At 40.0% G+C, this 25,930-nt stretch overlaps 1 long non-coding RNA gene across 1 annotated transcript in view; it reads right to left on the reverse strand.

Moving 5' to 3' along the window:
* LOC110344247 (uncharacterized) overlaps positions 1 to 8,667 on the reverse strand; it is a 32,000-nt gene extending 23,333 nt beyond the window's left edge. The window contains exon 1 of the long non-coding RNA XR_002386689.2: positions 7,991 to 8,667. This is a non-coding gene — a long non-coding RNA (uncharacterized LOC110344247). The remainder of the gene's footprint in view (positions 1 to 7,990) is intronic.
* Positions 8,668 to 25,930: the final 17,263 nt, after the last annotated feature.

The raw sequence follows: 25,930 nt of genomic DNA on the forward strand, positions 1-25,930 counted from the left end.
GAAGATGCAGAAACAACGCCAAACTCAGCCACCTCATCTTTGACAAAGGAGCCAATCACACTCACTGGAGGAAAGATAGCCTCTTTAATAAGTGGTGCTAAAGTGGATCAAAGATCTAAATATTAAAACAAACACTAAACTTGCTGGAAGATAAGTTAGGTAGAACTCTTGAAGACATTGGCATAGGAAAAGACTTTATGAACAAAACCTCATTAGCATGGGAACTAGCACAAAGAATCAAAAACTGAGATCTTATCTTATTAAAAGGCTTCTGCACTGCAAGAGAAACCACCAACAGAGCTAAGAGACAACCTACAATGTGGGAAAAAATTTTTACCAGCTGTGTACCAGCTAAAATTTTTAGCAGCTGTTACCAGCTGTGTACCAGCTAAAAAAATTTTACCAAAGTCTATTATTTGGAATATATAAAGAACTTTAAAAAAATCAGACTCCCCAAATTTAAAGACCCAATTCAAAAGTGGGCATCTGAAATGAACAGACATTTCTTAGACAAAGAAGTAAAAGCAGCAAATAAACATATGAAAAAATGTTCAACATCACTGGTCTTTCGAGAGATGCAGATGAAAACAACACTGAGATTCTACCTCACTCCAAAAAGAATAGGTGCTATCAAGAAATCAACCAATAACAAATGCTGGCAGGGGTGTGGGGAGAAAGAAACCCTTCTCCATTGTTGGTGGGAGTACAGACTGGCGCAACCACTGTGGAAGTCAGTATGGAGATACCTCAACAAACTAGGATTAGAGGTCCCATTTGATCCAGCTATTCCTCTTCTGGGTATCTTCCTAAAAGAATTAAAAGAATCATACCACAGTGATATATGCACACCCATGTTCATAGAGGCACAGTTTGTAATAGCTAAAACTTGGAAACACCCTATTGCCCATCAACTGGAGGCTGGATAAAGAAGATATGATTTTTTTAAAATATAAAATGGAGTACTACTCAGCCATAAAGAATGAGAAACTAGAGACATTTCTGGCTAAATGGATGCACATTGAGGATATATTCTTAAGTGAAAAAAATAGGATGCACATGTGTATATTGAATACTTTCTCTGGTGTGAGAAACTGAAAGTGTAAATAAGGATCAAAATGTATAATAGATAATGTGAAATTGGAAGAAAAAGTCTGAAGGGGAAGGGAAAGTGGAAGGGTTACGGGAAAGGAAAGAAGGGAAAGGAAAAAAATATGAGAAAAGGAAAAAATGGAAACAAAGTCTTTGTAAATAGGGAAGGGTGGAGGGGTTGAAGGGAAGGCAGGGGAATGGGAAAAAAATAAGAACCAAGATACGTCATGTAAAGGTACAAATTCCCAATGGTGAATGTCATCATATTGTATACCTAAAATGTACCAATAAATTTAAAGAATAAAAAAAAATATATGCATGGAGACTATATAATGAGCTGATGACACAATTATGCTAAAACCTTTTAAATTCTTATGAAAATATGTATGAAAAAATGCTAGAAGGAAAGAAGTGACAACAATAATTTCTTCTTGAGTTATGGGGTTATTCTTTTAAACTTCTATTTTTCTTTCATTTAATAATATTAGCTTTTCTTCTTTACGATTTTTTGTAGTTCTGTATTTTCTAAGAACAAATCATTCCTCTCCAATTTTTCGCACATCATTTATACTTTTCAGTCATTTTCTCCTTTAAAATGTTTTTATCCCATAAGAAATATATGGCCAAATTTTTATTAATTTTCATGTATATAAAAGAAACTCAGTTTTACCCAATAGTACTTATTTTCTAGAAAATAAAAATTTAAGCTAAGCATTAACTTATGAATATTACAAATGGAATAGGGCTTTTCAATAACTCAAATATTTATGCCTACCAGGAAGTCATGTTATATAATGAAACAGTATATCAGTAATGTAAAAGATAAATATATCTACTTGGAAAATGTCTGAAAATATCAGCAGTGGTTAGTCTGCTTAGTGAGATAAGGTTGACATTTTTCCTTGTCTGCTTTTCCTTTGGTGAACATCTATTATTTTGTGGTAAAGAAAAATGTTAAAATAAAATTCCACTTAACACTGGAGACATCCCAAAACCCTGAGCTAACCCTGACACTACCTGGCCTCAGGAAATCGGAGGCTCTAGACCAGACACCCCCACCATGCCTTACTTCTTGTCGTTGTTCCTCCAACTTCATGTTCCACTTTAGGTCTCCAGACCTTGACCTATAGCTCAGTGCTCTGGGGCTTCCTTTTCTAGCCCTGAACTTTGCTGCTACCAGACTCACTGTCTACAGTCATTGTGGATGATTATGCCTTTTAGCATGTGCAGGAACAAGGACCCTTACACTGGTTTCTCTCTATTGGCCCCTGAGGGTCACACATGCAGTTGGACTGTAGCTATACCTCCTTCCCTTCCCTAGTCCCCAGCACCAAGAGCCTGCTGAGCTATCATTGCTCCTGTTCCTGCCAGACTTTTATTAACCATGACACAGGTTTGGAAAGCGTGTGGAAACATCATAATCTCTCCTGTATCCCCATAGAAGCAAATAGAGTTAGAAGAGGCTGTGGAGGGTAGAGAGGTGGCAGATAAATCCCTGGAGAGCCCAGCTCCAGGCAGCCTTTCTCCTCTGTCTGTGTCTCCCTCTTTCTGCTCAGATCTCTCAGGAGCCTGGCCAAGCCCATCAAAGGGGAGCTAAAGAGGTGACTGTAAATTAAAATGAACATGCTACTGGAAAGGATTCAGAAGGATGATAAATAGCTTTATGGGGCCCTGGCATATTGCAGACAGTAGAGGTTTCTTTCTCCCCATCTATGCAAGAGTAAAAATGAAGGAAAAAGATGGGTTCCTGTTCCTTCCCTCCTCCTAATCACAGCAGTACATAGGGGCAAGAGGAGGGGCAAGTATAGCTCAAGTTAGAGGGAATCTCATTAAAATACATCTCCTTGGTAGCTATTCAATCACTAATTGACTTTCCCTCCTCACTTTAATTTTGACAATGGTGTCTTGATTAATTAACTCTGTCACTAAAGCCCCAAGGTACCACAGAAGGACTCACTAGGAATTTATGTCTCTGGGTTCCAGCCAGTTTGACAGGTAGCCTGCCCATGGCCAGCTCCATGGATAATGGCCTGAGCCCATCTTGGTCCCCTGAGGGTACACTAGGACACATTGTAATTCTCTTATCGTGGGACATATGGCCCAGTCAGCAGAAAGAATCCAAACACCTAGATTGTTGCTCTTCTCTGACAGGATAATAAATTCCCTTCTACTACATTCCCATATGTATAGGAAGTTCTTCATGGACACAGCTATACAGGGGAAGAGATGGATCAACAGTTCTATTTCTGGGTGAGCCTCCTGGGAAATTAATTGTTCAGTCACTCATTTAGTCACACAAGTATTTTACTTGTTTTTCACCAGACTACACTAGACTCCTTAGGGAGAAAAGGACATGATCTAATGTAGTATAAATTAAAGGTCCTACTTTTAATACATTTATGATTTTAGTTGAAAACATGTGACATCTCTTATAAAAACAAGAGCCAAAATTTGATGTTCCAAACAAAGTCTCCAGGCAAAGAAAGTCGATTGTTCTGGTTATCAGGGACATGTGTTTCCTTCTTCACTTCTGGAACTTTCTGGTTGATTTCAAACATACATTGAATGACATGGACCCACCACCAGGCAGAGCTTTGGCAGGAGAAAATCAAAAGTCCAAGTCTCTTCCTCTGCCTTTCTCTATTTCTTCTCCTGGAATGTGTAGATAAGGTAACAGCAGAAGGTAGATAAAGGAAGAGAAGCTCCCATTTCACCTCCATCCCATGGAGGAGGTACATCCATCTAGATTGGTTGGTTTGGTAGTTTGGACTGGGCCACATATATGTAGAGCCAAACTTGGACCTAGATCTGCTCTCTGGTCTACACTGCACTGGGGACTGTCAGGCATAGTGTGTTTAATTTCCCTTCTCCCTTCAGATCATGTGGCAGAATGGTGTACTTCCCCAGGAACCCACTGTCCTTAAACAAGTCCTACCATCTTTTCTTCTCTCTCTTCTTCCCATGTAGAAAAAAAAGAACATTCATGGCCTGTGATTGACTTGGATTTTTTTCCCCCTTACAATTGTTGGTATGGAAAAAGGGAGAAAAACATAAGCCACCATTGTTTTTGCTTCCTCCAGCCTAATCTCTCTGAATTAGGCCTTGGGATCCACCCTCTTAGTAACCAGGTGCTATTTTATTTTCTTTTTTCATTTTTATTTTATACATCTATCTCTAAAACACTTATATAGTTTCCTGTCCAAAGACCATCCAAGAGTTCCCTTTAAAATGAAGGAGCCAACCAAAGAAATAGACCCGAGCGAGGATCAGTGGAACAGATTAGAAGATGCAGAAACAACTCCAGACATACTCAGCCACCTCATCTTTGACAAAGGAGCCAAACACCCTCACCAGATGAAAGATAGCCTCTTTAATAAATGGTGCTGGAAAAACTGGATTTCAACTTGCCAAGGATTAAAACTAGACCCATATCTTTCATCCAGCACTGAACTAAAATTGAAATGTATCTAAGATCTATTAAAACAGAAACACTAACCCCGCTAGAAGATAGGTTAGGTAGAATAGAACTCTTGAAGATATTGGCATAGGAAAAGACTTTATGAACAAAACCTTGGTCACACAGGGACTAGCACAAAGAATCAACAACTGAAATCTCATCTTATTAGAAATAAGCAAGAGAAATTACCAACAGAGTGAAGAGACAACCCACAGTGTGGGAAAAAATTTTACCAGCTGTTCCTCAGACAAAGGTCTCCTATCTAGAATATATAAAGAACTTTAAAAAGAGTCAGACCCCCCCAAATTTAAAGACCCAATCCAGAAATGGGCATCTGAAATGAATAGAAATTTCTCAGATGAAGAAGTAGAATGAAAAAATGTTCAACATCACTGGTCATTAGAGAGATGCAGGTGAAAACAACACTGAGATTCCACCTCACTCCATAAAGAATGGCTGCTTTCAGGAAAGCAACCAACAACAAATGCTGGCGGGCTGTGGGAAGAAAGAAACCACTGTGGAAAACAGTATGGAGATTTCTCAAAAAACTAGCATTAGAGGTTCCGTTTGACCCAGTTATTCTCCTGCTGGGTATGTTTCCAAAAGAATTAAAAGCATCATACTATAGCAATATATGCACACCCGTGTTTATAGTGACATAGTTTGTAATAGCTAAATCTTGGAAAGAGCCCAAAGGCCCATCAACTGGTGATTGGATAAAGAAGATGTGGTTTTTAAAAAAATAAAATGGAGTACTACTCAGCCATAAATAAAGATAAACTTGAGACAGTTATAGCTAAATGGATGCACCTTGAGTCCATATTCTTAAGTGAAATAAATAGGACACACATGTAAATACCAAATTGTCTCTGGTGTGAGACACTGAAAGTGTAAATGAGAACCAAAATGTATAATAGATATTGTGAAATAGGAACAAAATGTTCAAAGGGGAAGGGTTATGGGGTGGGGGGAAATAAAAGAGAAAGAAAAAAATTGAAGAAAAGAAGGAAAAAAAGAAATAAAACATGTATATAGGGAGGGGGGAGGGGTCGAAGGGAGAGTGGGAGAGCGGGGGAATGGGAAAAAAATAAGAACCAAGATATATCATGTATAGGTACAAATCCCCAATGCTGAATGTGATCAAAAGGTATTCCTAGAATGTACCAATAAACATATTTTTAAAATGAAGGAGCCAGCAAGGTCAGGCTAGGGCCAAGTCATCTACCCAGTTTGCCCAGCACAAGGCCATTACCTGAGAGTATTTCAAGTCTCCACCTAATGGAACTCTTCCATGGGCTCAGTATCCAAGACATACTTTTCTACATTACCTAAATTTTCTTATCTCCTATTTTTATTATTGATCTCTTTTGTAATGTATTTTGGCAGCCAGCGTTAATACCCCTCTGTTAAAAACAAACAACTCCTAACAGCTTCCTATAGCACTTAGAAAAATTCTAGTCTCAGCATAACCTGCATGGTAGATTGCATTGCTGATCTCAACAGGTACTGCTTCTCTCTAGGAAAGCCTTACACTTCCCCACCCCAATGATGTCACACTTGGCTATACAATTTGCCTTTGGCCAATGGAAGTGACACATCCAATTCCACACAGAATCTTTAAGGTCATTGTACAGTGCCCCACTTTCTTTTTTCCCTTTTCAAGGATGCAAGAATTATCCCAGATAGGAGGTATTCCATCTACCTTAATCCTGGAGTGGAGATGCGAATGGGTGCAAGAGAGATATGTGACACATAGACTTCTTTATTATATGCCACTTTGATTTCAGGCCCATTTATTACCATGTACTTTTTAGCCCAGTCTGAGTGATAATTCTACAGTGTGATCTAATCTCTGACCACTTCTTCAATGGCATGTTCTACCTTCCATCCCCCCTCCCCCGTCTACACTCATTACACACTATACACTCTGACCTTTTTTCTAATTTTGAACATCCAAGCTTGTTCTCAACTAAAAACCTTTGCATATGCTGTTCCTTCTGCCTAGAAAAATTTTCCCTGTGGTTTTCACATGGATGGTTCTTTTCCATTATTTGGATCTTGGCTCAAGTGTTACGTCTTAAGAAATGCTTTCCCTGTATCCCTCTCTAAGGGAGCTCTCTATCACATAATCCTGTTTTATTTTGCTTCTGTTCCCTGATTTATCCACTGGTTTCCCCATTAGAAAGAATATTCCATGAGAGTGAAAATCTTATCCATCATATTCACCACTGTGTCTCTGGACACTAGAAAATCACTTGACACATTGAGACTTATTAAGTATTTGTGGATGTATAATGAATCTCAGCCCGAAGCTTTAAAGCCAGTTTCAACCTCCAATCAGACACATTTTCCCAGAACTCCTCAAACTCAACAGATCCAATCCAGAATTCCTAATTCTGTCCTCTCTTCCCTTACCCCCACCACCTCCTCCTCCTCCAGTTCCTGATTAGTACCATCATGTTCCTCAACACCCAAACCAGAAGCCTGGGGGTAGTTTTCCATCACTCATTTCCTCTCTCCCTCCCTTCACCCTCAATCAGTCTCCAGGCTGATTGTCTTCTTTAAATCTCTTTCTAATCTACCTCATCCTCATTCCACACACCTGCCCTTACCCAGACCCTCATCATCCCCTGCCTGGATTATCACAATCTCCGCAGAACAGAACTCCCTGTTTCCAACTCCAGGTCCCATCTGTCCTGCAGACTGCCACCAGAATTATCTCTAAAATCTGATCATGTCACTCTCCTTTTTAGAAGGATTTCAAGGGAGCTACAGAAAAAAACTTAACTCCTTTGAGGCCATGTGGTACCTTTGCATTCTGGCTCCTGCTAACTCCCCAGCATTTCTCTTCACACTCTGAGCTCTCATCCCATCCAGCCACACAGAATCAGGACAGCAGCTCCAACACGCGTTTGCACACATTGCCTCCTGGACCCTCAAATGCTCTTCCTGTGCACCCCCTGCCCCACTCGAAACACACACACTTCTATCAGCTCCCTCCTACTGCAAGCTTTCTCTGCTACATGCTCCTGGATATCTGTCTCACTCCCCCTGAGAAGCTCTTTTGACTCCCCTTTTCCCTCTTAAAAATAGTTCTAATTCTAATCACCAGCCTTCTTTCACCCCAAATATCCATCCTAAGACTTTTTGGCTGCTTCTGGCCTATGGGGTTATCTCCTCCACAAATAAAGGCTTCCTCAACTTTTCCTGTTTGAGTCCCCAGCATGTCCCACAGTGCCTGACAGACAGTATGTCCTCAAAAAGTCTTGCTCTGAGAAATAGATAAAACAAACAGTGCTACATATAAAGAGAACATAATGGACAGGGTAATGTACTCCAAGCTAGGGCACAGGTTTGCATGATTCAACCAGGAAAAACAATGCAGATGATAGCCTCATGGACAATTCTGTCCTACAAAGGTGACCTTATAGAGCAGACACTCACCTGGCACAACGGGAAGAGGATCTGGGGTTTCAGAAGTCTCGGGTGCTCATCTAACTCGTCCTCACCGGCTCTTCTATCTTGAACTTGTTGGCCCAGGCTTTCTTGCCCGCTCTGTGTAGAACTTTGTCCCATACGTATCTTACAGGAAAGGATTTTATTCACGTTATTCCCACTTTCCACATTCCAAACGAGAAATAAGTGAGATCCCAAAACCATACAATTAGTAAATGGCCAAGTAAGAGCTTGAACACAGAGTGTGTTTCTGAGCTTAGCCTCTCACTGACAGGCTGGGTTTCCCTCAAATGACTGTGTTAGGAAGGAGAGTCACCTGCTCCCCCACGTAAAATGTCCTCAATTCCAAGGCTCTCTCCACCTGGGCTTTCTTAACTGCTTTTCCTCCTAAGATCAACAGCCCCCCAGGCAGAAACCCACGCCGTCAGTTTAGGAAAATCAGGTTCCAACTAATGCTATTTGAGGCTCAGAACAAACCCTCCAGCCTTCCTACATTTTTCTTAAATGCAGTTCTTAACAATAATGATGGCACCTGTGAGGGAGGGAAAGGGGATTTATCCTGAGAGTTGGTTTCATGTCACCTAAAAGGATTATTTTATACCATTAGAAAGATAATTTCCCTCCTACTGGGGAGGATGGATTAGGTCTTCTCTTCAGATGGCACTTTATGAAAAGATTATTTAAAGATTAAGGGACAAAATGGATACATCTGACATCTGCTAGGGTGCAGTTTTTTGGCTGGTTGTGAAACCATCATCATTCTTGCAATTAGTAGGGTATTCACCTTGATGGTAATGTAGCTCTGATTTGCACACAAATGTCCACACGTTTCTGTTGTGGGGTTTCCTTCCCTATCTCCTACCATTGCTAACTAAGAAGGTCACAAAATGCCAAGAAATCATCTCTGATCTCTCCACCCAGAAGCAACCATCTTTCCTCCAGACTCTTGCTTCTCTATGAAGGTCTCATCACTTGATGCAGAGCTCTCCCTGCCTCTGCCTTTTCTCCTTCAAGCCTGAGGCTTCTCACTACATGATCTCTCAGCCCTCATAAAAGTCTGAGCCTGGGGAAGTAGAAACACCTTTCTGCTCCTCCCATCCCTGCCATTTACCTAGGAAGAAGGGCCTTGGAGGCCTCTGCTGGAAGTTTTCTGCAGATCTGAACCTCACCAGGTGGTTGTCTACACAAGGAGTTAGTTGCTGAGGATCGCAGGGTACAATTGTCATCCCAAGGGCTTTCCAGGAAATGGTGCCATCCAGCATACCTTGGTCAGACACCCTGGGATGCATACTGCTCATTTGCACCAGCCTCTGGTCTCTGCACAAGAAACCAGATAAATATCCCTTCCCTCGCAGAGCTTACATTCCAAAAAGCATAGGGAGAAAGACATTGATATTCAATAAATGGAATAGTGAGTAAATTATACAACATGGTAAAAGTTGAAAAACAGTGCAAAAGAAAAAAAACATAGACCAAGGAAAAGAGGATGGAGAATATGAAAGAGAGGAAAGGGAGAGAGTGGAACAGGGGTCCATAGGGAGGTTAGGACAGGCTGCATCAAGAGGTGAGGTTTGGCCAAAGGCTGGAAGAGATAGCATAGTAGTCAGGTAGATGTGTGTAGGAAGAACGTTTTCTGCATAGAACAATCAGAGCAGGCAGCAGAAAACTGTGCCTAGGAGCCAGATCCAACTTGCTACCTATTCTTAGGTGGCTGCTATAATGTGCATGCTGAATGGCCCTCAAAGGCCCATGTGTTAAAGACTTGATCCCTACTTTGTGGCTATTGGGAGGTGATAGAACACTTCAGAGTAGGCCTAATGGAAGTCTTTAGGTCACTGGGGGTGTGCTGAAGGGGATAGTGGGACCTGGCTCCTTCCTCTTGCTTTTTTTCTTCCTGCTATGAAGTGAGTGATTTTGCTCCACTTTGTGCCCCTGCCTTTCAACAGGCCCAAAAGCAACAGGACCAAGCTATCCTGGGATAAACCTCCAAAACTATGAGCCAAAATAAACCTTCTTTATAAGTTGATTACCTCAGATATTTTGTTACAGTAACAGAAAGCTGGTAAGTACAGTGACCCACCAGCTAAGGGTGTTTTTTACATTTTTAAGTGGGGGGGGGGCGGGCATCAAAAGAAGAATAGTATTTTATGATACATGAAATTCAAAATGTTAATTTCCATCAATAAAATTGTACTGGAACTCAGCCATGTTTGTTTATGTAGTGTCTGTGACTGCTTTCACAGTACAACTGCAGAGTTGAGTTACCGTGACAGAAACTGTACACCTCCAGAGCTGAAATATTTGCTATCTGGCTCTTTACAGAAAAAGTTCCTAGGGCAGGAACAGGAAGAGAGAGGAGACAAACATGGTGGGAGTGAAGCAGGCAATGAATGGAAAGAGGTCACAGTGGGGAGAGGCTGGAGAGGGCATGCAGCTCATGTGAGGTCTTTCAGGCCATCTGATTTTAACTCAGAAAATAGGGAGCCACTGCAGGTTTCTTATTAGAGGAGTCACATTATTGGACTTACATTTTAAGAGATGTCTTTGGCTGCTCTTTTGAAAACAAACTGTTAAGGAGCTATTGTCATTGTTCAGAGGAGAAAAAAGAGTAGCTTAGGCCCAGGTGGTAGCAGCCAGTGTAGGTGACATGCATCCTCTGATTTTGGATATGTTTTGGACCTGGAGCCTATAGGATATCCTCATGAATTGGATATGGAATTTAAGAATAAAACAGAGATCCTAGGCTTAGGGGTGAGGAATTGAAAAGTAGAACAAGTGCACAATTCCTTTTCAACCACTCTAGGTTAGAAGTCTCTAATGTACCAGCCTGCGGTGGCACTGAGTGGCAGTTGGACATGAGCCTGGAAGGAAGAAAGAGCCAAGCAGAGATATGGATATGGGATCTGTCAACATATAGGTAGTATTTAGGCCTCAAAGCAAGTGCATATGGAAAGAGGAAAAGAAGAAAACCAAGCATTGAGCCCTGGACAGTACAATGTTAAGAAACCAGAGGAAAGGGGGAGGAAGGTACAGAGGAGACTAACACAGGGTCCATGAAGTGGGTAGAACAAGGCCAGAGAGGTGTCTGGAAGCTGGGTACAAATGCTGTATCATATCAGCTGGGTCCACAGAGGTGGGGAAGCTGTATGAGGAGATACAGTAACCACTTGAACCCAGTGCTGCTGCTATGTAAGTCACACGAGGGCTGAGAGTTAACCACTGCACCTAGAAACACAGATAATGGACAGTGTGCCAGCAAGAGGTTTGGAGTGAGACCGAGGTAAGAGCTGATTGGAATGAATTTGAGTGAGGGGGAGAAAGAGGACTTGGACAAGGTAGGTCTGGACAACTCTTTTGGGACATTTGCTGCAAAGAAATGGAACAATAACCAGAGAGGAAATTCAGGAGGATGGGAATGATCTAGTACAAGGCAAAACAGAATTGGGGGTAGCTCGAAGGATCTGGCACATCCATGTATAGACCATGGAAAGATCATTCCCCTGTAATCCAAATACCCATCCATGTCACACATTCAAACATGTTCCTGTATTTATTCAGTCCCTTGTTTCTTACTCTGTGCCCTCCGTGTGCCTGGTTCTGTTCTAGGCACACCCAAGAAACAAGCCCATTCTCTGCTCTCTTGTAGGTTATGTTCTAGTGGAGAAAGCTGGTGAGGTAATTAAGAATCCATAGACCAACTGGGTCTGAAAAGAGGACATTAAATATCTCATAAAATGAAAGTTCAGATGAATGTTCACAGTTATGCCATTATTATAGCCTTAATCAAAATTCATTGCCACTGCCTACTTATCTCTAGCCTACACTGAGGTGATCTTCCTTAAAGGCAAAATATTTATAACCCCAGCACCTGCAATAGCCTCTGACCCAGGGAAAGAACGTTTAAAAGGTCTGTTGAGTAAATACAAAAAATTCAAGAGTTGGAGAAAATCCTCCCTTGATATCCCTCCATATTATTCACTCGTGTGAGTTACCAAGCTACAGATGCAAAACCTCCCTAAACACCCAAGTATAAATTAGTTTCCTTGGATACTTTTAACGGCAGCTGAAATTGTTCCTTATCCATTGCATTTTTCTATTAAGTGGGAGGAAGTGGAGATCTGGGAATAATAATTTGGAAACTGAGGTATCATCAATATAAGATTTGGTGTCCTGATCCAGTGGTTGGTCCTACTACAGCATAAGGACATCAAATACAACTGGAGGGGACTTTGGCAGAGCAAACACATGAGAAGGGGTTCAAAGAGAGGAAAGAGGTGAAAGGGCCCCTCGATGGATGTAAGGACATAATTTACCTAAGGCAGAGCCACTGGGGACCCCTACATTGCACTGTTGATTCAGAGAGCAGGTGTCCCAAGTCTCACCCCAAGCCACCATCTCTGACACCTCAGAGTCCTCTCCAGATTCCAGGAAACAAAGCTACTAATTACAAATTAGTCTTTGCAATTGTTTTAATTAGGAGGCTGTCTGTCTCTGATTAATTTTGCAGCCTTCCAAACTTACCATCAATATATAAATTTGGCATCATACAAAAGCTGCTAACCTTTAAATGACTTATGCTTTGTATTTCTGGGCAGGGCTTGTAAAAGAAGAATAATCAAGACAGCAGTTTTTTAAAAGTGGAGTGGAGAGTGTGGATCCAAGTACTTGATCTTATTCTTATTTCTAACTAGTGATCTTGCTTTCTTTTTAAAATAAGAATGCTAAACAGTTTAAAGTAAATGGAATAGTTTTCAAATTGTACCTTCTGAGCTTGTATGTAGAATTAACTTATAAGTTGAAATCTCATCATGACATAGATTTCCGGGTAAGATCGATCATATCACCCTGGATACCTCTGACTACAGCATTAACAGCTGAGGTCATTTTCTGAGATTCCATCTCTCTCTGTGGTCACACAGTTTGGTGCCAAGGGGGTTCCATTACAGCTGATGAGTTTTGGGTGCATTGTATACACTGCTGGGCCCACAATAGCCTGAAGCCAACCTCCACAATCATGGTTTGCTTTGCCTTTGACCCATACTCAATTCCCAGAGCCTCAGGGGATTTTTCTGGATTTTTTTTATTGTGATAAAATATGCATCACAACAGTTTTCACTAACCATTTATAAGTGTACAATTCAATGGCTTTAAATACATTTACAAATTGTGTAACCATCACTACTACCTATACTTAGACTTTTTCATCATTATCTAAATTTGACGGGCTTTTTGTGAGGCCTAAGCAACAAGCCTTGACAGTTTCCAACTTCAGTGTACAACTGTAAAAACAATAAATGTGTTCCAAAAGGGCTGGCATAAACCAGGCATCACAAAGAAACATCCTTAAGATATCTAGATTTGCTGAGACCCTTTCCCATATCTTCAATCCTGTATGAAAAAACCAACCTCTCATCTTGACTGTGCAATTCCTCTCTTGGAAACTTACCTGCTTACCCTCTTGACAGAGTGCTCTGATCTGAATAAACTCTTGTCTTTCCTATATTCCTTGACTGTTGGTAAATTCTTTTATTGCCCATGTCACTGGCCCTCTATACATTCTCACATGGCAGGCTCCTTATAGAAGTGTGATCATACAACATTTCTCCTTTTGTCTCTGGTCTATTCCAGCTAACGTTTTCAAAATCTATCCATGTTGTAGCATATATCCAATTTTTATCACTTTTTATGGCTGAATAATATCCCATTGTAATTATACAGCACATTTTTATCCATTTATTTGTCAGTGGTCACTTGGGCTATAAATAATGCTTAGAATCAGAAAAATATTGCTATAAACATTGTTATCCAATATTTATTTCAGCTTCTGCTTTCAATTCATTTAGATATATCCTTAGGCATGGATTTGATGGGTTCTATAGTAGCTTTGTGTTTAACCTTTTGAGAAGCTGCTAGAATGTCATTAATAGTGGCTGGAGCACTTTTTAGTTCCACTACACTGAAAGAGGGCTCCAATTTCTCCATATTCTTGTCAGCACTTGTTATTCTCTGGATTTTATTGTTGCTTTTATAGTCATCCTAGTAGGAGCAAAGCAGTATCTCACTGTGATTTTGACTTGCATTTCCCTGATAATGAATGATACTGAGCATCTTTTCTGAGCCTACTATTTTTTCATCTAAAATATAGAGGTAAGAAATGTGGACACAAGGACATGAGCCGACTGTAGCACTGCATGCAAGTTACAGATCAGCTGGTGGTTCCATAGGAGGCACTGATGCCCATCTCGGGCTCCAGGGTCTGGATGCTTTTGGACAAGAGCACACCTATACAATGAAGAAAGGTGGTAAGAAATGAAAGACGTTTTGCTTTCCCTGGACAGCCCTGGTTGCTTGACAGTTTCTGTCACTGAGAGCAGGAATGTTGGTGGCACCCTCTAACTAGTGTTTTCACCCATTTATGCAGGTCTTATCTATCCCCTTGGTTGCTGCATTGATGCGACAGAATGGAGTTGAGTCAGAAAAAGATCTCACATTTTTTCCAGGCACACACCTGTGTGTGCATTTGACCTTGTGATAGATGCCTGAACCCACCATTACCAATCCAACACTCTGCCTACGTGCACTAATAAGAACTTTGTATTCTAGATTGTGAAGTCATAGTAATAATATGAATTCATATTTCACTGGTGAGGTCTCATCCAGAAGCTCAACGCCTGCCAAATGTCCTCAAGAAAGTGTCCCTGAAGGTAGATATCCAGAGATGGGTCATCCCACGAAGATCTATGGCCCAGGTCCATCAGGGTGATCTGATTGCATTAAAGGCAGGAGAATGTCTTTCTCTTTCATTCTGCATAGCTGGGGCCAATCAGGGCTGAATGTGCCCCTGACCTCAAGAGCTATTTGGGATAACTGCCCCATGAGCTACTGCACATACCCCTATTTCAGGACACACACCCTGGCCTTTGGATCAGGAAGATTCAGCTCAAGGGCCAAGTTAGCAGAGCAGAAGAGGTGGGTGGCAGGGAGGAATCAGAGCAGGAGGGAGAGGGGATATAGGGAGACAGCTTAGCATCTGTTTCTTCCTGACCCGCAAGCAAGAATATCACAGGCCATGCAAAAGTAATATCTCAAGTTCTAGAGATAAACAACCCAGGGTTGAGGACCTCCGCCCCACTTACAAACTGTGGGAACTCAGTTAAGTGGATGAACTTCATAAGCCTCCATTTCCCCAATGTGAACTGGGGGGAGAATCCCTTCTTTGCAGTCATTGTGAAAATTAAAAGAGGTGACACAAAGAACACATTTACAATAGCAACCACCGGTGTTACCTCACCTTACATTTTGCCTCCCAGACAGTTGCAGCAGGCCTAAATCTGACCAGTTTCCGCACTTTCACTATTAATATCTCAGATTAAGTCTCCTCCTTGCTTTGTTCCTACCTGCCTAACTTGCACAGTGCAGACAGAATGAGCTCTTCAAATGTAAATCCGACTATTACTATCCCCCACTTGAAAATCCCAGCACATTAGAATAGAGCCATGCTGCTCACCATGGCCCTTGCCTGCCCTTTACCCTTCTCCCCACCCTCCCTCTATTTTCCCCAACTTCCCACTGGGGCTGATTTACCACCTTAAGCATTTTTAAGTGTACAGTTCAGCAGCACTAAGTATACTCATACTGTGCAACCATCACCTCCATTCATCTCCAGAATCTTCCCATCATCCCAAACTGAAACTCTGTACCCATTAAACACTACTTCCAGAAAGGCCCCCTAATCTCTGGGCACCAGGAGTACATGTTCATTTAAAGTCACCAAGAGCCATTACGGAGCAGCTGCTAAGAAAATTCATTACTTGTTCAGTACTCTGAGTTCACAGACCATAGTTGTGGTCACCAGAGGCCATTAATGAAGACAGCAGTTTGTCCCGAAGGTAGGACTCCACCAGAGCTTCTCCTGCAGCCTCTGCTCTGGGGAAGCTGGAGCAGACAGCAGCCTTGGGCCAGAGGACCTTTCCCTGAAGTCAGGAGAGTCCACTGGGCCAGACAGCAGGTGTCACAATAAGGCTTTCTGTTACCTCTCTGGCTCAGGCCAAACAGCCAGGCACACTTGCTCTGTCCTGATACTGTTCATGGACTTGGCAGAGGTTCTTCTCTTCAAAGTACACAATATGACCTTGCAGAGTTCAAACCTGCAGGAGGACAGGGAGCTCAGCTTGGGACTTGCAGCCAGAAATCTGCCTGAATCTCATGGGTCTGTGACTAGCTTACTGAGACTCATTGACTTATAATTGCACACTGCTGCCCACGTTGTCTATTGTGACAACAGAGACATACCCTGAAGGAGGCCCTTCATTTTTATGTTTTATTTGTTATTTTCAAAACTACCACTATTTTTTGGCTCTTATTTTTAATTTTTTTCTTCTTTGCTACTCTCTTAAAATTTTTACTTTTATTTTTTCTTCCTTTTCTCTTTTCTTTCTCTGTCTCTCTCTGCCTTGTTTCCTTGCTGTCCCACATTGTTCTTCATCTCCCTTTGTGTTCCTGTTCTGGCCCTAATTTGTATTTCTTCTTTATCTTTATTTTATTCTCTTTCCTTCTCTTGCCTGTGCTCTCTGGCCTCACTGCTAACCTTGCCCTATACTTCTGTTGACCTATTCCTCCCTCCCCAACTCCTTCTAACTCCCCATCCCAAAGGGTAAAGTTACTATATTGAAGAGTTTATTCACTATAAACACATGTTGGGTTGGTCCTCGATTTTGATTTAATTCACACAGTTAAAAGAGATAGATTAATAACGACAACAAATTGTCATTTTCTAAGAGGTACTTGATGCTATCGTGTTGCTGATTGTATCACTTGGGCTAAGGTGTTATGATTGATCTAATCAGTTGTCCTTCCTGGTATAATGAAAACAAGTCAGCCTCAGTGCCATTAGAGATTCAAAACCTAAATACCAACAATATCTGGAAGACACCTCTGAGAAGCAATCATTCCTAAGGTTTCTAAATACATCAACAAAGATATTTGCAATAAGCAACTTCAAAGTATCAGCCCAGGAACTAATCCAAGGACAGTACCAAAAAAAAAAATATGAGAAGACATTTGAGCAAGGCACAAACTCAGACTTCCACCACACAAAAGGCAAATTCTGTGGGAAACAAGGTGGAAAAGTCTGATAATCAACCACCTGGACACTCTGAACTGATAGCACAGGAAGTAACAAAACAGACGAATGAGGCTGTAGAAAAATTCAAAACAGAAATAATCTCCCAGATAACCACAGAGATGGTGAGCAGAGTGAAAGACATGATTCAAGGCTCTAAAACAGAAACAGATAAAAAAATAGATGAGCCCAGAAACATGCTAGAAGTCATGAATGCCCAGCAAAAGAAAGCAGTGGAAACCATGATTATCCAACATAAGAAAGAAATGGAATCCATGAAACAGATTCAAACAGATATTCGGGAGATTAAAAACTCCATCAAAAGCATGAAAAGCAGATTAAGGGAATCTGAAGATAGAATATCAGATATAGAAGACAGGATTGCAGTGAAGGACCATGAAAAGAGAGATCTCTTCAAAATAGGGATCACAAGAAAACAATCTAGCAGCTGCTAGATGATGCAAAGAAGAATAACTTAAGACTAATAGGAGAACATGGGAAAACAGAAGAAAGTACAATTGACATAAAAAAAAATGTTCACAGAAGTAATAGTAGAAAACTTCCCAGCCAGAGGTGGAGAATTGGACATACAGATTTGTGAGGCATATAGAACTCCAACTAGCTATGATCAAAAAAAAATCTACTCCTAGACATATAATAGTCAAGATCTCAGAAACCCATCAGAAGAACAAAATCCTACAGGCAGTTAGAGAAAAGAAACAAATCACCTACAAAGGAAAGCCCATCTGAATCATGGCAGACTTCTCAACACAAACCCTCAAATCAAGGAGAACCTGGAGTGAAGTATTTCAAGCCCTAAAAGAAAATAGATTCCAACCTAGACTGTTGTATCCTGCAAAATTATCTTTCAAAATCAATGGGGAAATTAGATACTTCCACAACAAAAAACACCTGAGAAATTTCATGACTACTAAACTAGAACTCCAAACAATCCTAAGCAATATCCTAGAAAAAGACAATAAAGGTCACAACTCCATGAGCCCCAAGAGAGGAAAGCCACCAGGCAAGGTAAGAAACTAAAGAGAAAGGGGGAAAAATAAGAAATAAAAGAGCCAACAACAGTAAAAGAAGGGGCTTCCAGGCTGCCAGCCATCCTGCTGCTCCCGGCCCAGAGGAGGGCCTTCTGAGCCACCATCCATCCCACAACTCCCAACCCAGTGGAAGGGACTTCTGGGCCACTGTCCATACCACCACTCCTGGCCCAGAGGAAGAGGCTTCTGAGCTACCATCCCACTGCTCCCAGCTTACAGGAAGGGTCTTCTGGGCCACTGTCCTGTCCTGCTGATCCTGGCCCAAAGGAAGGGTCTTCTGAGCCGATGTCCCACTGCTCCTGGTTTAGAGGAAGGGGCTTCTGGACCACTGTCCATCCCACTGATCCCAGCCGAGAGGAAGGGGCATTTGAGCCACTGTCCCACCTCTCCCAGCTCACAGGAGGTGAGCCATGAAGGCACCAAAAGCACCCCTGACCCTGGGTCGAAATGAGAAGACACATGAATAAGTCTCAAAACCAGACTTTCAGATCACCTACAGCAGCCCCAAAGGGAAATGAGATGGAACACTTTGATACTCAACCACCTGGACCCACTGAACTGGCAACAAAAGAGGATGTGGGAAAAATGAAATAAGAAATAATTTCTCAGATAACACCAGAGATTGTGTTCATAGTGCAAGACATGATTAATAAATCTAGAGAGGAGCTGAAGAACATGATGGAATCCCAACATAGGAAACAAATAGAATCCATAAAACAGATGCAAATATATTTCCAGGAGATGAAAAGCTCCACTGAAAGTCTACACAGCAGAATGATCCAATATGAGGAAAGAATTTCAGATATAGAAGATAAGATTGCAATTAGTGACCAGAAAAAGAAAAATTGCTTCAAAATTATAAGGGAACATGAGAAATCAATCCAGCAGCTGCTAGATGATGCAAAGAAGAATAACATAAGACTGATTGGAGTCAAAGAAGAAACAGGACAGAGTGCAGATGACATAAAAAAAACTCTTCACAGAAGTAATGGCAGAAAACTTCCCAAGCAGGAGAAGAGAACTTGACATACAGATAAGTGAGGCATATAGGGCTCCAAACAGCCTTAATCAAAAAAAAAAAATCTACACATAGGCATATAATTGTTAAGATTCCAGAAACTCAACAGAAGAACAAAGTTCTAAAAGCAGTTAGAGAAAAGAAATAAATCACATACAAAGGAAAGCCCATCAGAATCACAGAAGACTTCTCAACACAAACAATCAAGGCAAGAAGAGCTTAGAGTGATGTATTCTAAGCCCCAAGAGAAAACAGCCTCCAACCCAGATTGATGTACCCTGCAAAACTCTTTCAAAATTGATGGAGAAATAAGATACTTTCATGACAAAGAGCACCTTAGGAACTTCATGAATACCAAACCAGCACTCCAAAAAATTTTAGACAATATCCTAGGAACAGACAATGAGGACCACAACCGCAGGAAGCCAAGCAGAATGAACTCATCTGGCATGACAAGAAATTAAATGTAAAGGCGGAGAACCCAACAAAAAGAAAAAATCATAGCAATGATAAGTCAATACATTTCAGTTATAACCATCAATGTTAATGGTCTCAACTCACCAATCAAAAGAAATAGACTGGCAGAATGGGTCAAGAAGCAAAATCCAACAATATGCTGCATACAAGAAACACACTTAATTCAAAAGGAAACTCATAGACTGAAAGTTAAAAGGTGGAAAACAATACTCCATGCGAAAGGAACCTGAAAAAAAAGCAGGAATAGCTATACTCTTTGCAGATCAAGGAAATTTCAAAACAACATTGATTAAGAGAGACTAAGAAGGACACTCCATCCTTGTAAAGGGAACAATCCAAGAGGAAGAGATGACAATCATAAATATCTATGCACCAAACACTAGTGCACCTAACTATATAAAACAAATACTAAAGGACAAGAAAAGTCATATATGCACTAATACAATTGTAGTGGAGGACTTCAATACCTCACTGTCACAAATAGATCAATTAGTCAAAACTAAGTAATGAAGCACTAGAACTCAATCGAACTCTTGAACAAATGAACTTAACAGATGTTTACAGAGTGTTCCACCCCACAAAATCAGAATAAACATTCTTCTCAGCTGCACATGGGTCATTCTCCAAAATAGACCACATACTCACTCACAGAATGTGTTTAAGTAAGTGAAAAGGAACTGAAGTTATCCCCTGTATATTATCAGACCATAGTGCAATGAAATTGGAGATCCATAGCAAAAGAACCTGGAAAAATTTCAAAAACATGTGGAAATTGAACAACACACTTCTGAATAACCAATGGGTCACAGAGGAAATTAAAGAAGAAATCAGACAGTTCCTTCAATTCAATGACAATGACAATACAACATATAGGAATCTATAGGACACAATGAAAGCAGTCTTACAAGGGAAATTCATAGCAATGAATAGACATATTGGGAAAACAGAACGAGCCCAATTAAACAATCTGACACTGAACCTCAAGCTTCTAGAAAAAGAAGAGCAGGACAAACACAAAGCTCATACAAGGGAGGAAATTATAAAGATCAGAGGAGAAATCAATGCAATGGAGACTAAGAGAATGATACAAAAAAATCAATGAAGCCAAGAGTTGGTTCTTCTAAAGAATCAACAAAATTGACAAACCCTTAGCTAACCTTATCAGAAAAAGGGAAGAAAAGGCCCAAATCCATGCAATTAGGAATTAAAAGGGGGAAATTACAACAGACTCAGCAAAAATCCAGAGGATCATGAATACCTACTTCCAGAACCTATACATCAATAAGATGGAAAACAGAAGAAATAGACAGATTTCTAGATACATATAAATTACCAAAGTTGAACGAAGAAGACCTAAAAATTGTAAACCAATATCAACCAATGAAATTGAAAACATAATTAAAAACTTATCAACTAAGAAAAGCCTGGGCCCTGATGGCTTCACGGCTGAATTCTACAAGTCATTTAGAGAGGAACTGATGCCACTACTGTTTAAACACTTCAATGAAATTGAAAGGGAAGTAATACTCCCAAATTCATTCCTGGAAGCAAGTATCACCTTGATCCCCAAAGCAGAGAAAGACCCAATCGAAAAGGAGAATTATAGGCCAGTCTCAAAAATGAACATAGATGCAAAAATCCTTACAAAGATACTGGCAAATAGAATGCAGAAGATCATCAAGAAGATCATACACCCTGATCAAATAGGATTTATCCCAGGGATGCAGGGATGGTTCAACATATGCAAATCAATCAATGTAATACACTATATCAATAGAGCCAAGGGAAAAAATCATATTATCTCCATAGATGCAGAAAAAGCATTTGACAAAATCCAACATGCATTTATGATAAAAACCCTACAAAAAATTGGAATAGATGGTCTCTACCTCAAACTGATAGAAGCCATCTATGAAAAACCAACAGCCAATAGCATACTAAATGGTCAAAAACTGAAATCCTTCACACTAAAATCAGGAACAAGATAAGGATGTCCACTATCACCACTCTTGTTCAATATAATTTTGGAAACATTAGCCACAGAAATTAGACAAGAGAAAGAAATAAAAGGAATAAAGATAGGAAATGAAGAAGTTAAATTGTCATTATTTGCAGATGACATGATACTCTGTATAGAAGACCCCCAAGAACTCCACAAAAAGACCTCTACATTTAATAACCAAATTCAGAAAAGTCGTTGGTTACAAGGTCAACACACAAAAATCAATAGCTTTCCTCTACATGAATAACAGACTCACTGAGAGAGAAATAGGGCAAATAATTCCTTTCACAATAGCATCCAAAAAACTGAAATACCTAGGAATCAACCTAACAAAAGAAATCAAAGACCTCTTCTCTGAAAACTATAGCACTTTGAAAAGAGAGATTGAAGATGATATCAGAAAACGGATAGACATCCCCTGCTCCTGGGTAGGAAGGATCAATATAGTGAAAATGACCATACTTCCAAATTGCTATATAGATTCAAGCAATTCCAATTGAGATCCCAGCAGCATATTTCATGGACCTTGCGAAAACATTCCAAAAATTCATTTGGAACAAGAAGAGACCCAGAATAGCAAAAGCAATTCTAGGTAACAGAGAGAGATATGGCAGGGGGTATCACAATCCCCAACCTGCAACTATACTACAAAGCTACTGTGATAAAAACAGCATGGTACTGGCAAAGAAACAGACCTGAGGACCAGTGGCACAAATTAAAAGATGCAGAAACAACACCAGACACAATCAGCCATCTCATCTTCAATAAAGGAGCCAAACACCCTCACTGGAGGAAAGATAGCCTCTTTAATACATCGTGCTGGAAATATTGGGTTTTAACTTGCCAAAAAATAAAACTAGACCTATATCTCTCACTATGCACTAAGCTAAAATCGAAATGGATTAAAGATCTAAATATTAAAATAGAAATGCTGAACTGGCTGGAACAGAGGTTAGGTAGAACTCTTGAAGACATTAGTATAGGAAAAGATTTTATGAACAAAACCTCAGTTGCCCACGTACTAGCACAAACAATCAACAAATGGGATCTCTTATTAAAAAGCTTCTGCACACCAAGCAAAACCACCAGCAATGTGAAGAGACAACCCAAAATGAGGGAAAGATCTTCACCTGCTGTTCCTCAGACAAAGGTCTACTATCTCGAATCTATAACGAACTTAAAAAGATCACACCTCCCAAATTTAAAGACCCAATCCAAAAATGGGCATCTGAAATGAACAGACATTTCTCAGACAAAGAAGTAGAAATAGCAAATAAACACATGAAAAAATGTTCAACATCACTGGTCATTCACGAGATGCAAATGAAAACAATGCTGAGATTCCACCTCACCCCAGAAAGAATGGCTGCTATTATGAAATCAACCAATAACAAATGCTGGTGGGGATGTGGGGAAAGAGGAACCCTGCTCCATTGCTGGTGGGAGTGCAGACTGGTGCAAGCACTGTGGACATCAGTATGGAGATACCTCAAAGAACTAGGACTGCAAGTCCCATTTGACCCAGCTATTCCCCTGCTGGGTATCTTCCCCAAAGAATTAAAAGAATCATACCACAGTGATATATGTGCACCCATGTTCATAGCAGCACAGTTTGTAATAGCTAAAACTTGGAAACAGCCCAAATGCCCATCAACTGGAGACTGGATAAAGAAAATGTGGGGTTTTTTTTTATAAAATGGAGTACTACTCAGCCATAAAAAATGAGAAATTAGAGACATTTATAGCTAAATGGATGCACATTGAGGCGATACTCTTAAGTGAAATAAATAGAACACACATGTATAAATACCAAATAGTTTCTCTAGTGTGAGGAACTGAAAGTATAAATAAGGACTAAAACGTATAATAGATAATGAGAAATAGGAAGAAAAGGAGCAAAGGGGAAGGGAAAGTGGGAGGAGTAGAAGAAAGAAAGAAGAGAATGGAATTAATATGAGAAAATGGAAAAATGGAAGCAAAATCTTTGTAAATAGGGAGGGATGGAGTTGAATGGAGGGCTGGGCAAGGGTGAAAAATAAGAACCATGAGAGATTAGGTAAAGGTGCAAATTTCCAATGATGAATGTCATTATATTGTATACCTAAAATGTACCAATGATTAGAATGCATAATTGATAATGCAAAATAGGAAGAAAAGGTCCAAAGGGGTAGGAGTAGTGGGAAGGTCAGGGAAAGGAAAGAAGGGAAAGGAAAAATGATGAGAAAATGAAAAAATGGAAATAAAGTCTTTGTAAATAGGGAAGGGTGGAGGGAGTGCAGGGAGGGCTAGGAATGGGGAAAAAATAAGAACCAAGATGCATCATGTAAAGGTACAAGTTCCCAATGAGAAATGTAAATGTTTTGTATACCTAAAATGTACCAATAAAAGAATTTAAGTAAAAAAAAACAACAACGGTAAAACATCATGACCAGGACAAGTGAATATCTATTAATTATAACTATCAATGTTAATGGCCTCAATTCACCAATCAAAAGAAATAAAAGATATAGACTGACAAAATGGATTAAGAAGCAAAATCCAGCAATATGCTGTATACAAGAAACACACCTAAGTCAAAAAGAAATTCATAGACTGAAAGTAAAAGGATGGAAAACAGTTCTCCATGCAAAAGGAACCCAGGAAAAAGCAGAGGTAGTAATCTTATTTGCAGACAAAGTAGATTTCAAACCAAAACTAATTAAGAGAGACAAAGATGGCCACTACATCCCTGTGAAGGTAACAATCCAAGAGGAAGAGACGACAATCCTAAATATATATGCACCAACCATACAAAACAAATATTAATGGGCATGAAAAAACAAATAAGCACTAATACAATTGTAGTGGAGGGCCTCAATACCCCACGATTACAAATAGATCATCTAGACAAAAAATTAACAACGAAATTCTAGAACTGAACCAAGCTATTGAATAAATGGACTTAATAGATGTTTACAGAGTGTTCCACCCCACAACATCAGAATACACATTCTTTTCGGCTGCACACAGGTCATTCTCCAAAACAGACCACATGTTAGCTCATAGGAAATGTCTAAGTAAATGTAAAAGAATTGAAGTTACCCCTGTATATTATCAGAGCACAATGCAATAAAATTGGAGGTGAATAACATAAGAAACGGCAAAACTCCCACAAACACATGGAAATAGAATAATACTCTCCTGAACAACTAATGGGTCACAGAGGAAATTAAAGAAGAAATTAGACAGCTTCTACAAGTAAATGATAATGCCAGGACAACATACAGGAATCTGTGGGACACAATGAAAGCAGTTCTACACGGGAAATTCATAGCAGTGAATGCCCATATTAGGAAAACTGAGAGAACTCAGATAAATAACCTAATGCAGAACTTCAAGCTCCTAGAAAAAGAAGAGCATAACAAACCCAAAGCTCATACAAGAGAGGAAATTATAAAGATAAGAGCAGAAATCAATGCAATGGAGACTAAGAACAATACAAAAAATTCAATGAATTGAAGAGTTGGGTTACTGAAATAATAAATAAAATTGATAAACCCTTAGCCAACCTTATCAAAAAAAGGAAAGGCTCAAGTTCATGCAATTGGGAACTAAAGAGGTGAAGTCATAACAGATCCAGCAGAAATCCAGAGGATCATCAATACCTACTTCGAGAACCTGTACTCTAATAAAATGGAAAACACAGAAGAAATGGACAGATTCCAAGATAAATATGAATTGCCAAAGTTAAATGAAGGAGATATAAACACCCCAAATGCAATGAGTGAAATTGAAAATGTAATAAAAAATTTACCAACAAAGAAAATCCCAGATCCTGATGGCTTCACTGCTGAACTCTACAAGACATTTAAAGAAAAACTATCATCATTACTCTTTAAACTCATCAAGGAAATTGAAAGGGAAGCAATACTTCCAAATTCATTCCTGGAAGCAAGTGTTACTTCGATTCCAAAACCAGGGAAAGACCCGACACAAAAAGAGAACTACAGGCCAATCTCCCTGATGAACATAGATGCAAAAATCCTCAATAAGACACTGGCAAACAGAATACAGAGAGTCATCAAGAAGATCATACACCCTGACCAAGTCAGATTTATCCCAGGGATTCAAGGATGGTTCAACATTCGTAAATCAAAAAATGTAAGACACTATACTAACAGAGTCAAGGACAAAAGCCATATGATCATCTCAATAGATGCAGAAAAGGCATTTGACAAAATCCAACACCCATTCATGATAAAAACCCTAAAGAAAACTG

Source organism: Heterocephalus glaber, unplaced genomic scaffold (genome assembly GCF_053883595.1).
Source record: "Heterocephalus glaber isolate CG9 unplaced genomic scaffold, H.glaber_assembly_v1.0 deba00000546, whole genome shotgun sequence".
Lineage (NCBI taxonomy): Eukaryota > Metazoa > Chordata > Mammalia > Rodentia > Bathyergidae > Heterocephalus > Heterocephalus glaber.